The sequence below is a fragment of the Balaenoptera physalus genome (genome assembly GCF_965194825.1).
Source record: "Balaenoptera physalus genome assembly, chromosome: 19".
NCBI classification, from domain to species: Eukaryota; Metazoa; Chordata; class Mammalia; order Artiodactyla; family Balaenopteridae; genus Balaenoptera; species Balaenoptera physalus.
In genome coordinates, this window is record NC_138900.1 from 43,509,465 (window position 1) to 43,522,761 (window position 13,297).

Genomic DNA, 13,297 nt, shown 5'->3' on the forward strand with positions numbered 1-13,297 from the left:
GAAATATTGTATTTTGATGACATATGCAAGGCTTCAGCAGACTACACAAATATAGCACAGGCTGTTATAGAATTCTGAATATCATACTCAAGGTGACTGGAGAAATAACGAACGCTGCATTGCATTTTGTTGACAAAAAACCAATGCCTTTTAAATTTTACAGAATAAGTTCAGAAATATACATATGTGTGTATGTATATATATATTTTGTGTGTGTATATGTGTATATACATCATATACACATAAACATCGCAATACAAAACTTTCCCGTAGAAGCTGTATGTTATTTAAAAACCAGCCTATTTGTGAGGGGCAGGTTCAAGATGGTGGAGCAGAAGGACGTGCTCTCACTCCCTCTTGCGAGAACACCAGAATCACAACTAACTGTTGAACAATCATCGACAGGAAGACATTGGAATTCACCAAAAAAGATACCCCATATCCAAAGACAAAGGAGAAGCCACAATGAAACAGTAGGAGGGGCTTAATCACAATAACATCAAATATAATAACTGCTGGGTGGGTGACTCACAAACTGGAGAACACTTACCCCACAGAAGTCCACCCACTGGAGAGAAGGTTCTGAGCCCCACATCAGGCTTCTGAACCTGGGGGTCCAGCAACGGGAGGAGGAATTCCTAGAGAATCAGACTTTGAAGGCTAGTGGGATTTGATTGTAGGACTTCAACAGGACTGGGGGAAACAGAAAGTCCACTCTTGGAGGGCACACACAAAGTAGTGTGCACATTGGGACCCACGGGAAGGAGCAGTGACCCCATAGGAGTATGAACCAGACCTACCTGCTAGTGTTGGAGGGTCTTCTGCAGAAGCGGGAGGTCTTTCTGTCTCACCGTGAGGACAAGGACACTGGCAGCAGAAGTTCTGGGAAGTACTCCTAGGCGTGAGCCCTCCTGGAGTCTGCCATTAGCCGCACCAAAGAGCCCCGTTAGGCTCCAGTGTTGGGTCGTCTCAGGCCAAACAACCAATAGGGAGGGAACACAGCCCCACCCATCAGCAGACAAGCGGATTAAAGTCCTACTGAGCTCTGCCCACCAGAGCAACAGCCAGCTCTACCCACCACCAATCCCTCCCATCAGGAAACTTGCACAAACCTCTTAGATAGCCTCATCCACCACAGGGAAGACAGCAGAAGCAAGAAGAACTACAATCCTGCAGCCTGTGGAACAAAAACCACATTCACAGAAAGATAGACAAGATGAAAAGGCAGAGAGCTATGTACCAGATGAAGTAACAAGATAAAACCCAAGAAACACAACTAAATGAAGTGGAGATAGGCAACCTTCCAGAAAAAGAATTCAGAATAATGAGAGTGAAGATGATCCAGGACCTTGGAAAAAGAATGGAGGCAAAGATCGAGAAGATGCAAGAAATGTTTAACAAAGATCTGAAAGATTAAAGAACAAACAAACAAAGATGAACATTACAATAACTGAAATGAAAAATACACTAGAAGGAATCAATAGCAGAATAACTGAGGCAGAAGAACGGATAAGTGACCTGGAAGACAGAATGGTGGAATTCACTGCGGCAGAACAGAATAAAAAAAAAAGCATGAAAAGAAATGAAGACAGCCTAAGAGACCTTAGGGACAACATTAAACGCAGGAACATTCACATTATTGGGGTCCCAGAAGGAGAAGAGAGAAAGGACCCGAGAAAATATTTCAAGAGATTATAGTAGAAAACTTCCCTAACATGGGAAAGGAAATAGCCACCCAAGTCCAGGAAGCGCAGAGAGTCCCATACAGGATAAACCCAAGGAGAAATACACCGAGACACATAGTAATTAAATTGGCAAAAATTAAAGACAAAGAAAAATTACTGAAAGCAGCAAGGGAAAAACGACAAATAACATACAAGGGAACTCCCATAAGGTTAACAGCTGATTTCTCAGCAGAAACTCTACAAGCCAGAAGGCAGTGGCATAATATACTTAAAGTGATGAAAGGGAAGAACCTACAACCAAGATTACTCTGCCTGGCAAGAATCTCATTTGGATTTGGAGAAATCAAAAGCTTTACAGACAAGCAAAAACAAAGAGAATTCAGCACCACCAAACCAGCTCTACAACAAATGCTAAAGGAACTTCTCTAAGTGACAAACACGAGAGAAGAAAAGGACCTACAAAAACAAACCCAAAGCAATTAAGAAGATGGTAATAGGAACATACCTATCAATAATTACCTGAAACGTGAATGGATTAAATGTTCCAACCAAAAGACACAGGCTTCCTGAATGGATACAAAAACAAGACCCATCAATATGTTGTCTACAAGAGACCCACTTGAGACCTAGGGACACATACAGCTGAAAGTGAGGGGATGGAAAAAGATATTCCATGCAAATGGAAATCAAAAGAAAGCTGCAGTAGCAATACTCATATCAGATGAAATAGACTTTAAAATAAAGAATGTTACAAGAGACAAGGAAGGACACTACATAATGATCAAGGGATCAATCCAAGAAGATATAATAATTATAAATATATATGCACCCAACATAGGAACACCTCAATACATAAGGCAACTGCTAACAGCTATAAAAGAGGAAATCAACAGTAACACAATAATAGTGGGGGACTTTAACACCTCACTTACACCAATGAACAGATCATCCAAACAGAAGATTAATAAGGACACACACGCTTTAAATGGCACAATGTACCAGATAGATTTAATTCATATTTATAGGACATTCCATCCAAAAACAGCAGATTACACTTTCTTCTCAAGTGCACACAGAACATTCTCCAGGATAGATCACATCTTTGGTCACAAATCATGCCTCAGTAAGTTTAAGAAAATTGACATCATATCAAGCATCCTTTCTGACTGCAACAATATGAGATCATAAATCAATTACAGGGAAAAAAATGTAAAAAACACAAACACATGGAGGCTAAACAATACGTTGCTAAATAACCAAGAGATCACTGAAGAAATCAAAGAGGAAATCACAAAATACCTAGAGACAAATGAGAACAAGAACACGATGATCCAAAACCTATGGGATGCAGCAAAAGCAGTTCTAAGAGGGAAGATTATAGCAATACAAGCCTACCTCAAGAAACAAGAAAAATCTCAAATAAACAATCTAACCTTACACCTAAAGGAACTAGAGAAAGAAGAAGAAACAAAACCCAAAGTTAACAGAAGGAAAGAAATAATAAAGAGCAGATCAGATATAAATGAAATAGAAACAAAGAAAACAATAGCAAAAATCAATAAAACTAAAAGCTGGTTCTCTAAGAAGATAAACAAAATTGATAAACCATTAGCCAGGGTCATCAAGGAAAAGAGGGAGAGGACTCAGATCAATAAAATTAGAAATGAAAACGGGGAAGTTAAAACAGACACCGCAGAAATACAAAGCATCCTGAGACTACTACAAACAACTCTATGCCAATAAAATGGACAACCTGGAAGAAATGGACAAATTCTTAGAAAGGTATAACCTTCCAAGACTGAACCAGGAAGAAATAGAAAATATGAACAGACCAATCACAAGTAATGTAATTGAAACTGTGATTAAAAATCTTCCAACAAACAAAAGTCCAGGACCAGATGGCTTCACAGGTGAATTCTATCAAACATTTAGAGAAGAGCTAACACCCATCCTTCTCAAACTCTTCCAAAAAATTGCAGAGGAAGGAAAACTCCCAAACTCTTTCTATGAGGCCACCATCATCCTGATACCAAAACCAGACAAAGATACTACAAAAAAAAAAATTACAGACCAATATCACTGATGAATATAGATGCAAAAATCCTCAACAAAATACTAGCAAACAGAATCCAGCAACACATTAGAAGGATCATACACCGTGATCAAGTGGGATTTATCCCAGGGATGCAAGGATTCTTCAATATATGCAAATCAATCAATGTGTGTGATACACCATATTAACAAATTGAAGAATAAAAACCATATGATCATCTCAAAAGATGCAGAGAAAGCTTTTGACAAAATTCAACACCCATTTATGATAAAAACTCTCCAGAAAGTGGGCATAGAGGGAACCTACCTCAACATAATAAAGGCCACATACGACAAACCCACAGCAAACATCATGCTCAATGGTGAAAAACTGAAAGCATTTCCTCTAAGATCAGGAACAAGACAAGGATGTCCACTCTCACCAGTATTATTCAACATAGTTTTGGAAGTCCTAGCCACGGCAATCAGAGAAGAAAAAGAAATAAAGGGAATACAAATTGGAAAAGAAGAAGTAAAACTGTCACTGTTTGCAGATGACATGATACTACATATAGAGAATCCTAAAGATGCCACCAGAAAACTACTAGAGCTAATCAATGAATTTGGTAAAGTTGAAGGATACAAAATTAATGCACAGAAATCTCTTGCATTCCTATACACTAATGATGAAAAATCTGAAAGAGAAATTAAGGAAACACTCCCATTTACCATTGCAACAAAAAGAATAAAATACCTAGGAATAAACCTACCTAGGGAGACAAAAGACCTGTATGCAGAAAACTATAACACTGATGAAAGAAATTAAAGATGATACCAACAGATGGAGAGATATACCATGTTCTTGGATTGGAAGAATCAATATTGAGAAAATGACTATACTACCCAAAGCAATCTATAGATTCAGTGCAATCCCTATCAAATTACCAATGGAATTTTTTACAGAACTTGAACAAAAAATCTTAAAATTTGAATGGAGACACAAAAGACCCCGAATAGCCAAAGCAGTCTTGAGGGTAAAAAACAGACCTGGAGGAATCAGACTCCCTGACTTCAGTCGATACTACAAAGCTACAGTAATCAAGACAATATGTTACTGGCACCAAAACAGAAATATAGATCAACGGAACAAGATAGGAAGCCCAGAGATAAACCCACGCACCTATGGTCAACTAATCTATGATAAAGGAGGCAAGGATATACAATGCAGAAAAGACAGTCTCTTCAACAAATGGTGCTGGGAAAACTGGACAGCTACATGTAAAAGAATGAAATTAGAACAGTCCCTAGCACCATACAGAAAAATAAACTCAAAATGGATTAGAGGCCTAAATGTAAGACCAGACACTATAAAACTCTTAGAGGAAAACATAGGAAGAACACTTTTTGACATAAATCACAGCAAGATCTTTTTTGATGCACCTCCTAGAGTAATGGAAATAAAAACAAAAATAAGCAAATGGGACCTAATAAAACTTCAAAGCTTTTGCACAGCAAAGGAAACCATAAACAAGACGAAAAGACCACCCTCAGAATGGGAGAAAATATTTGCAAATGAATCAACGGACAAAGGATTAATCTCCAAAATATATAAACAGCTCATGCAGCTCAATATTAAAAAAACAAACAACCCAATCCAAAAATGGACAGAAGACCTAAATAGACATTTCTCCAAAGAAGACATACAGATGGCCAAGAAGCACATGAAAAGCTGCTCAGCATCACTAATTATTCAAGAAATGCAAATCCAAACTACAGTGATGTATCACCTCACACCAGTTAGAATGGGCATGATCAGAAAATCTACAAACAGCAAATGCTGGAGAGGGTGTGGAGAAAAGGTAACCCTCTTGCACTTTTGGTGGGAATGTAAATTGATACAGCCACTATGGAGAACAGTATGGAGGTTCCTTAAAAAACTAATAATAGAATTACCATATGACCCAGCAATTCCACTACTGGACATATACCCAGAGAAAACCATAAGTCAAAAAGATGCATGCACCCCAATGTTCATTGCAGCACTCTTTACAATAGCCAGGTAATGGAAGCAACCTAAATGCCCATCGACAGACAAATGGATAAAGAAGATATGGTGCATATATACAATGGAATATTACTCGGCCATAAAAAGGAACAAAATTGGGTCATTTGTAGAGATATGGATGAATCTAGAGACTGTCATACAGAGTGAAGTAAGTCAGAAAGAGAAAAACAAATATCGTATATTAACACATATATGTGGAACCTAGAGAAATGGTACAGATGAACCGGTTTGCAGGGCAGAAATTGAGACACAGATGTAGGGAACAAATGTATGGACACCAAGGGGGAAATGCAACAGGGAGTGGGGGTGGTGGTGTGATGAATTGGGAGATTGGGATTGACTTGTATACTCTGATGTGTATAAACTGGATGACTAATAAGAACCTGCTGTATAAAAAAATAAATAAAATTAAATTTAGAAAAAGCAACCTATTTGTGATTTGAATTTAATGGTATTGTTGAAAATGATTTTATATGGCAATGAGTGTCAAGTAGGACATTTCCATTATAAAACCCACTAAAGATTCAGACCCCTTTTCAGGCTAGGTATCAGATGTGAAACAACAGAAGTGTCATAAGCAGAGGGCAGTGAGAGCTAAAATGTGTTGTGAGATGGATTCAAATGATTAATAAAAATTAAAGCCAGTTTGAGCAGTGCTTACAAAGGTTTGCATCAGCTTAGAAAGGATTTATGATCTAGTTGAGAAACACAAAACTCCATTTCCAGTAAGAATCCAGTGGGTGTGTTCTGCAATGAATTTGGCTTCTCTGGGAAAGAAATGGTTCCATGTATAATCTGCGGGCATATGGATTGGGAGACACAGTATCTTTTCCAATCTCTCTCTGTCTCTCTCTTTCTCAACTCTCCAGATCTAGTCTATATATCATTTTTCACAGTCTCCTCGTGTCCTCTAATGTCTCTGCTTGGGTTTACAAACTCAAATGCAACAAGTGTCAAGCAGGTATCGTAGAAGAGTGCAGTGGACCAGATGGGTGAGCTGTGGAAAACTGGGCAGTTCATGCCCCATCCGAAGGTGGTAGCAATTAGCCTGTGACCTCTAATAATTTGGTAACACTTCTTTCCATTTACTAGGTATATGGCCTTGGTTGTGCAAAGCAAGATACTTATCTAGCTTGCGTCTCAGTATCCACATTTGTAAATTGTAACAATATTAGCACCTACCTCTTAGGGTTATGGTTCACTCATTCAATATCTATGTATAAGCTATCTACTCTGACAGACACTATGGTAGGGGCTGCACAAACAGCAGTGATCAAAAAGGCAAAGCCCCAGCTCTCTGCAATTTATATTCAAGTGGGAGTGAAGCAACTAACACTTTTTAAAATGATGGTAACATGTGAGATGTCAATTATTGAAAAAAAGCTATGTGGGCAAGTAGATGGATAGGGATTTACTATTTTAGCAGGCTTTTTATTGTAGAAAGGGATGGTGTTTGCATTTTTCTACAAGCTGTATTTTATATAGACTGTTAGCTCTGTGAAGGAAGCATTTGAGGAGAAAAGTGAATAAAGTAAGGGATCAAGCTGTGAGTACATCAGACAGGAAGAGCATTGCAGGTAAAGGCATCCAGTACAACACCTCTGACACTGACATGGGATTAGGGTGTTTGAAAACAGCATGGAATCCAGAGCCTCTAGAACAGTGGGAGAAAAATTGAGTTGTGGATGAAATTAAAATCATGCAGCCCCTTTCAAATGATTTAAATGATTTTGTTCTGTACTTTGGAAAAGATGGGATGGTAGGGGACAGTATTGAGCTGAAGAGTCACGTGATGTGGCTTGAGATTTCAGTGAGTCACCATGGTTGTGGCTGCTTTGGGGAGAATAGACTCTGATGGGGCTGGGAGGGGCATGGAGAAAACAGAGAGACCAGACTGCAGCTGATGGTTGCTTGAACCAAGGTGGTAATGGAGAAGGAGCTGAGAAGTGGTTAAGTTCAGGATGTATATAAAGGTAAAGGCAACAGTATTTACTCCCATGGGATATAGGAGGAGTTGAAGATGAAGCAAAGATTTCTGGTCAAGTCACCTGCATACTGGAGTAGCTATTTACTGAGTTAGGAAAGGCAAGAGGAGAAGCATATTTTGAGCTTGGGAAATCAAGAATTCATTTGTGAGTGTTAGATGGAAAACACAGGCTAACTGCTTTAAACAGCAGCTGGCATATATAGATGAGTAATAAAGATTAGCTGTAATTATTATCACTATCTTCATTTCTATTGTGACATTACTGAAAGAACATTGCTATCATGCCTTTTGCTTTTTCAAGAAAAACTGGTTTTTTTTCCATGATAAAATATCCTGATTTCAAATGTCAAAACCATAAAGCTCTTATTTTAGCTTCAGCTGAAGTGGAAAGTCCTGTGTACACATTGATGATATCTCACCTAGGCACCTGCCATGTCTCACCTTTGCTGCCTTAGATCTTTTTCTGAAGCCATGGGAACTTGTTCAGTTCTTGAGCAGGTGAAGCCTGAAAATATAGAAAGTTTAATTCCTCAGTGGCATCCATCAACCATTGGGGTCCAGGCTTTGGTTTCAACCAAGCTTTGATGGATGAATTTGAAGGGAATGTGCAGTTCTTCAGAGGGCAGCTAACAAAAATGAATCCAGTTGTTCAGAGTGGTTAATACACTTTATTAGCTTTTCCTCTGTCCTTATCTGACTCTGCAACCTCACTCTGAGTTCCTGTGATCACCTCTAAAATAAAAATGAACTATCTGAACCTAAGTTCCTATTTTAGGCTTTGCTTTCAGTGGAATCTGTACTAAGACAACAGTGACTAAGAAGAAAATAATCTGAAAGTTAAAAATACACATCATGCCACCAGCTTGCTACCAATACTCATGTCATTATATATATCATCATTCCATGAGAAGTTGTACTCTGCTTAACTTATTGTCCTACCCATAACTCAAGGTGGAAAAAAATCCCCACGTTTGTCACAGGGTTTACATGATCATAAATCATGATACCCTTATCATTTGAATAGATACAAGGTAAGTGGCACTAAGGAAGAAAGACATATATACAAATTTGGTCTAGTTCAGATCTCCAGAAGAGAAAGTAGGAGGTAATATTAAAGAAGTATCCCCTTATATGCAAGGCATCAGATTAAGTCTTATGTAGTATTTCGCTGAATATCCCCTATCATTAACCTCGGGAGAAGGCATAACTTACACTTCAGATTATAAAGAAGGACATACAAGATGTAAACTGTTCAGTATTACACAACTAGTTTGTAACAGACCCGGATACAAAACATGATATCTGACATCTTAGCCTTAGCCTACAGTCTTTTAAGTCCATAAGGCTACAGACTCTATGAGATTTAATTATTATCTTGGGCTTCCTTGCTTTGATCAAATGTCTGTTAATTTTAAAAAACCTATAGGGAGAGATTCAGATTTTATGGGATGAGGAAAATTCTAGAATTCTGGAAATTAAATTTTATCTCTGGTGGTAAAAAAAAAAATGATAGAATAAAAAAAAAGAGATGAAAAGTAGGTGAAGATGTAATTGTAAGCATGGTCTACTTTTAGAGTTTTGCCTTATAAGGGGTTGGAAAACTTTCAAGAGAAATGTTTATGACTGTGAATCATTCAGAATACTTTCTTCTTACTCCCCAAGTCATATAGAAATTTGCCTCTTAAAATATTTTCTGTCTATTGAATCTGATGTAAACTTTTTATCAATTGAAAGTTACCCTTTTCCTCTTGTAGATAAATTTTCAGGAAACATTGATTATGTGAATCCAGAAAGTCCCTGGGGATATCCCTATGGAATAATGGTTTATTTTGTGCACTGAATATTTTTAATATAAATCTAAATTCAGATACTAACCTATCAGTTTTCCACTGGATTTTATTTGGTTTTAGTAGTCTCCAATTAAATCCCAATTAAATGCAATGTGTTTCTATTAATTTAATTATATCTATCAATAGCAGCCATTAATTTTAGGTACTTTCAATAAATTTTTGATTAAATCACTGTATTGCTAATTCCTTTCCATAAATTTCAATCAGTTTCCAGTTTATTTAGTGTGTATGCCTAAAATCAATATTATATACCAGTATCTGGGTGGGGGGATGGCAGTGGCTTTTGCCCGTAACTGAGCTGAGATGGGAATGACTCTATCTCATTTAAGTCAATGTGATGCAGTACAATGCACAGTCCCCATAAAAGTCAGTACTTCTATGCTAAGCATCACTGCTGGCTTTCAGTTGCTAAACCTGTTCAACATAATTCTAATTCAGCAAGACTCTGTTTCTTTGTAATTCTGCCAAGTTTCAGAACCTGTTACAAACACTTGTCTTTGGAGTTATCCATTGCCCTTGTTTACTAACTTTTCAAACATGAGGAGCAGCAATGAGTCCCAGTGAAGGCAAAGGGGCTCTGGAACCAAACTGCCTTGTTTTGGATCCTGCCTCTGCCAGTTCTTTACAACGTCAGTATGGTTGGGCAAACTCCCTAGCACTTTGGTGCCCCAGGTTTCTCCTGCAATAATAATGCTACCAGGACTTTCCTGACAGCACAGTGGTTAAGAATCTGCCTGCCAGTGCCGGGGACAGAGGTTCAAGCCCTGGTCTGGGAAGATCCCACATGCTGTGGAGCAACTAAGCCCTTGCGCCACAACTACTGAGCCTGCGCTCTAGAGCCCTCGAGCCACAACTACTGAGCCCGTGTGCCTAGAGCCCGTGCTCCGCAACAAGAGAGGCCACCGCAATGAGAAACCCACGCACCACAATGAAGTGTAGCCCCTGCTCGCCGCAACTAGAGAAAGCCCGTGAGCAGCAACGAAGACCCAACACAGCCAAAACTAAATAAAACATAAATAAATAAAAAATATAATAATGCTACCTACCATTTGGGGTTGTTGGCTGAATTAAAACATTTAGAAGAGTGTGTGACCCACAGAGTTTTCTCAGTTTTAGCTGCTCTTATCACCATGGTTTATGATTATAAAAACTAACGTATTTTATGAACTTACCATGTGACAGACTATTCTTTTGTGGCTTATATCATTTTATCATTCATTATATACAGAAACCTTGTAAATGAGGTACTAGTTTCCTTGGTTTGCAAGTAAACCAAGGCTGAGAGGATCCGTTGATAAAGTCCCTGATGTTATTCAATGATAAAGATAAATTTGAACCAGGCCCATTTAAATCAAAACCTAGCCTGATTCTGTAGGGTTGTGCTGTCTTCCACTATTGGAATTTTCCTTTATGGGTCACATTTTTACTGTAAAACCTTACTATTGCAATAACACGTTCCTGGACAAAAAAGGATAGATATATATATGATATAGATGTGGATATAGATAAAAGTATAGATAATAGAGATAGAGACAGAGGCGGAGACAGAGATAGAGATGATAGAAATAGAGATCTGGGTCATTGTTTTTACTATAGTGAGGAAATAATGGTTTTGGGGGAAGAGTAAGGGAGCCTCGTAGAACTCTCCCCATCATTAAGATTAGGGGGATGACATAGCTAACAACTTCACCTTCAACAGCTAACAGCTTCACCTTTAACAGCGTCATTAGGGAGATCTAAATTAGATAAATCAATATGAAAAAATTTGGGTTGAATAAAATGTATACAATTTTATAAAAATACAAAGGGATCTACCAGGCTTTTTGTGAGCTGTCTTGAATGTATTATAGAACATACTAACTGTTTACCTACAGATATATCTGCCTTCATCAGTGATTAAAATACATTTGTAAGCTAGAGATAACAGTGGAGGTCAAAGGAGAAAAAATAGAATGGGATATTCTACCAAGTTTGTGTGGACAGGAATATCAGAGATTTAATAAGAGTTCAAAGTCCTTAAAAAAGGTGAGGTTAGGACCAAGAAGGTAAAGTACAAAAAGCAAATCTATGTCCAGATGTATGGCTGCACATAGGCTGTGGAGGCAGGTACTGAATACTTGGTGGAAATGAGTATGAAATATGAATAAACTGGGAATCAAGTAAGGAAAATCCTGGAATTGGTTTTTAATAATTCTGTTGGTCCTGTGGTTTTCTATCACCTATTTTTAGATGGTGATGTGATAGGAAGCTATGTCCTGGCATCTTAAAATTAGGATCAATGTGACTACAGGGAAATCAAGGCAGCTCTTTAGTCACTACAAACTTTAATTGATAGCAGGTGAAGTTTGTCATCTATAGTAAGTACTTAATGAAGATTTATTGACTACTCAGATGAAGGCAATGGACAATGATAATGGACAATGATAAGTTTCTGTCACTATTAAGTAGACTCGGTGAAAACTGGGCAATTTAGTCCCTGTCTTTAAACAATGTATAGGTCTGTTTCCTCACGGTGTGTATACGTGGGTAAATAGTTGTCTTTTGACAACTTCTCTGGAGATATAAACAAAATGCTTGCATTACATATAAACTACTAAGATCTTTGGTTTTTTATTCTTCTTGGGGGTTGTAGTACTGGTGTTCATTAATAAATGGTTGTTTATTATTGAAGATTTAGAATGGTTCAAGGAATGTATGTTAGAAATTTAAATAAAAATAACACATTGCCATGTTTAAAAATGGTAATTACAATTTGCTATTATAATGTTAGTTTTTAAGTGTTTGTTATAACATAACAATGTCCGGTCAAGTAGGAAGAAAAGGTAAGATAAACAAATCTAAAATAATAAGAACAACACAAAATCCAAAAACCTAACATAAAAATCTTTAGCATGCTACAAACATAGTCATTTTAAGGTCAGGTTCTATGCTATTTTTGTGCGTGAGGCTTTGTTTCTTTTTAACAAATAAAAATTCATAATATTTTTCCCTCCAAAATTATCCTTTGCTTGCCTAGAAATATAAAATGTCTTGAGCAAAATTAAAATAGTAGACAAGAGATGGGCAAATCTTGAGTAGATCACCTTGGCTGAGATTGAGATGGGAGTCAGACTAGTTTTTTCATAGATAAGGAATAGTTCATGAAAGTGACAACTGCAGCCCCAGTCAGAATGAGACACTTTATTTTTATCCTTATTCATAACTTAAATTACAATGCAGAGTAGTTTTTTTCAGCAGAAAAGTATAAATGAGCTGATATTTTCCCCAGTTCCTTTCCATGTATATCGCCATGAACTGTGACTTTTTTCTCCAATATTCCATGATTTTGACTGTTATAATATGGCAGTACCATTAGAGCTTTAAGACTGGATCAAACCAGGACAATAAACCATGTGTAGGAGAAGTAGCATTTTGTTTTCTTCCAAAAGGAGTCAAGTTTGTGTTCCTAAAATCATGAAAAGTATCTTCTGAATCAATTTAAGGACCAAGCTGCAAATTGGAAAATCAGTAATAAAATGGAGATAGGAAGAGTTGAGAGAAGAGGTGGGTTGAGGGCAGAGGTTAAGAGTAAGGCTATGAGTGAAGTCTCTGATAGGAGGACTCATGAATGTAGTGCTCATCTATACTGTGGAGTCAAGCTGGTGGCTTTATAGGAGCTACCCCGCACTACACAAATTGC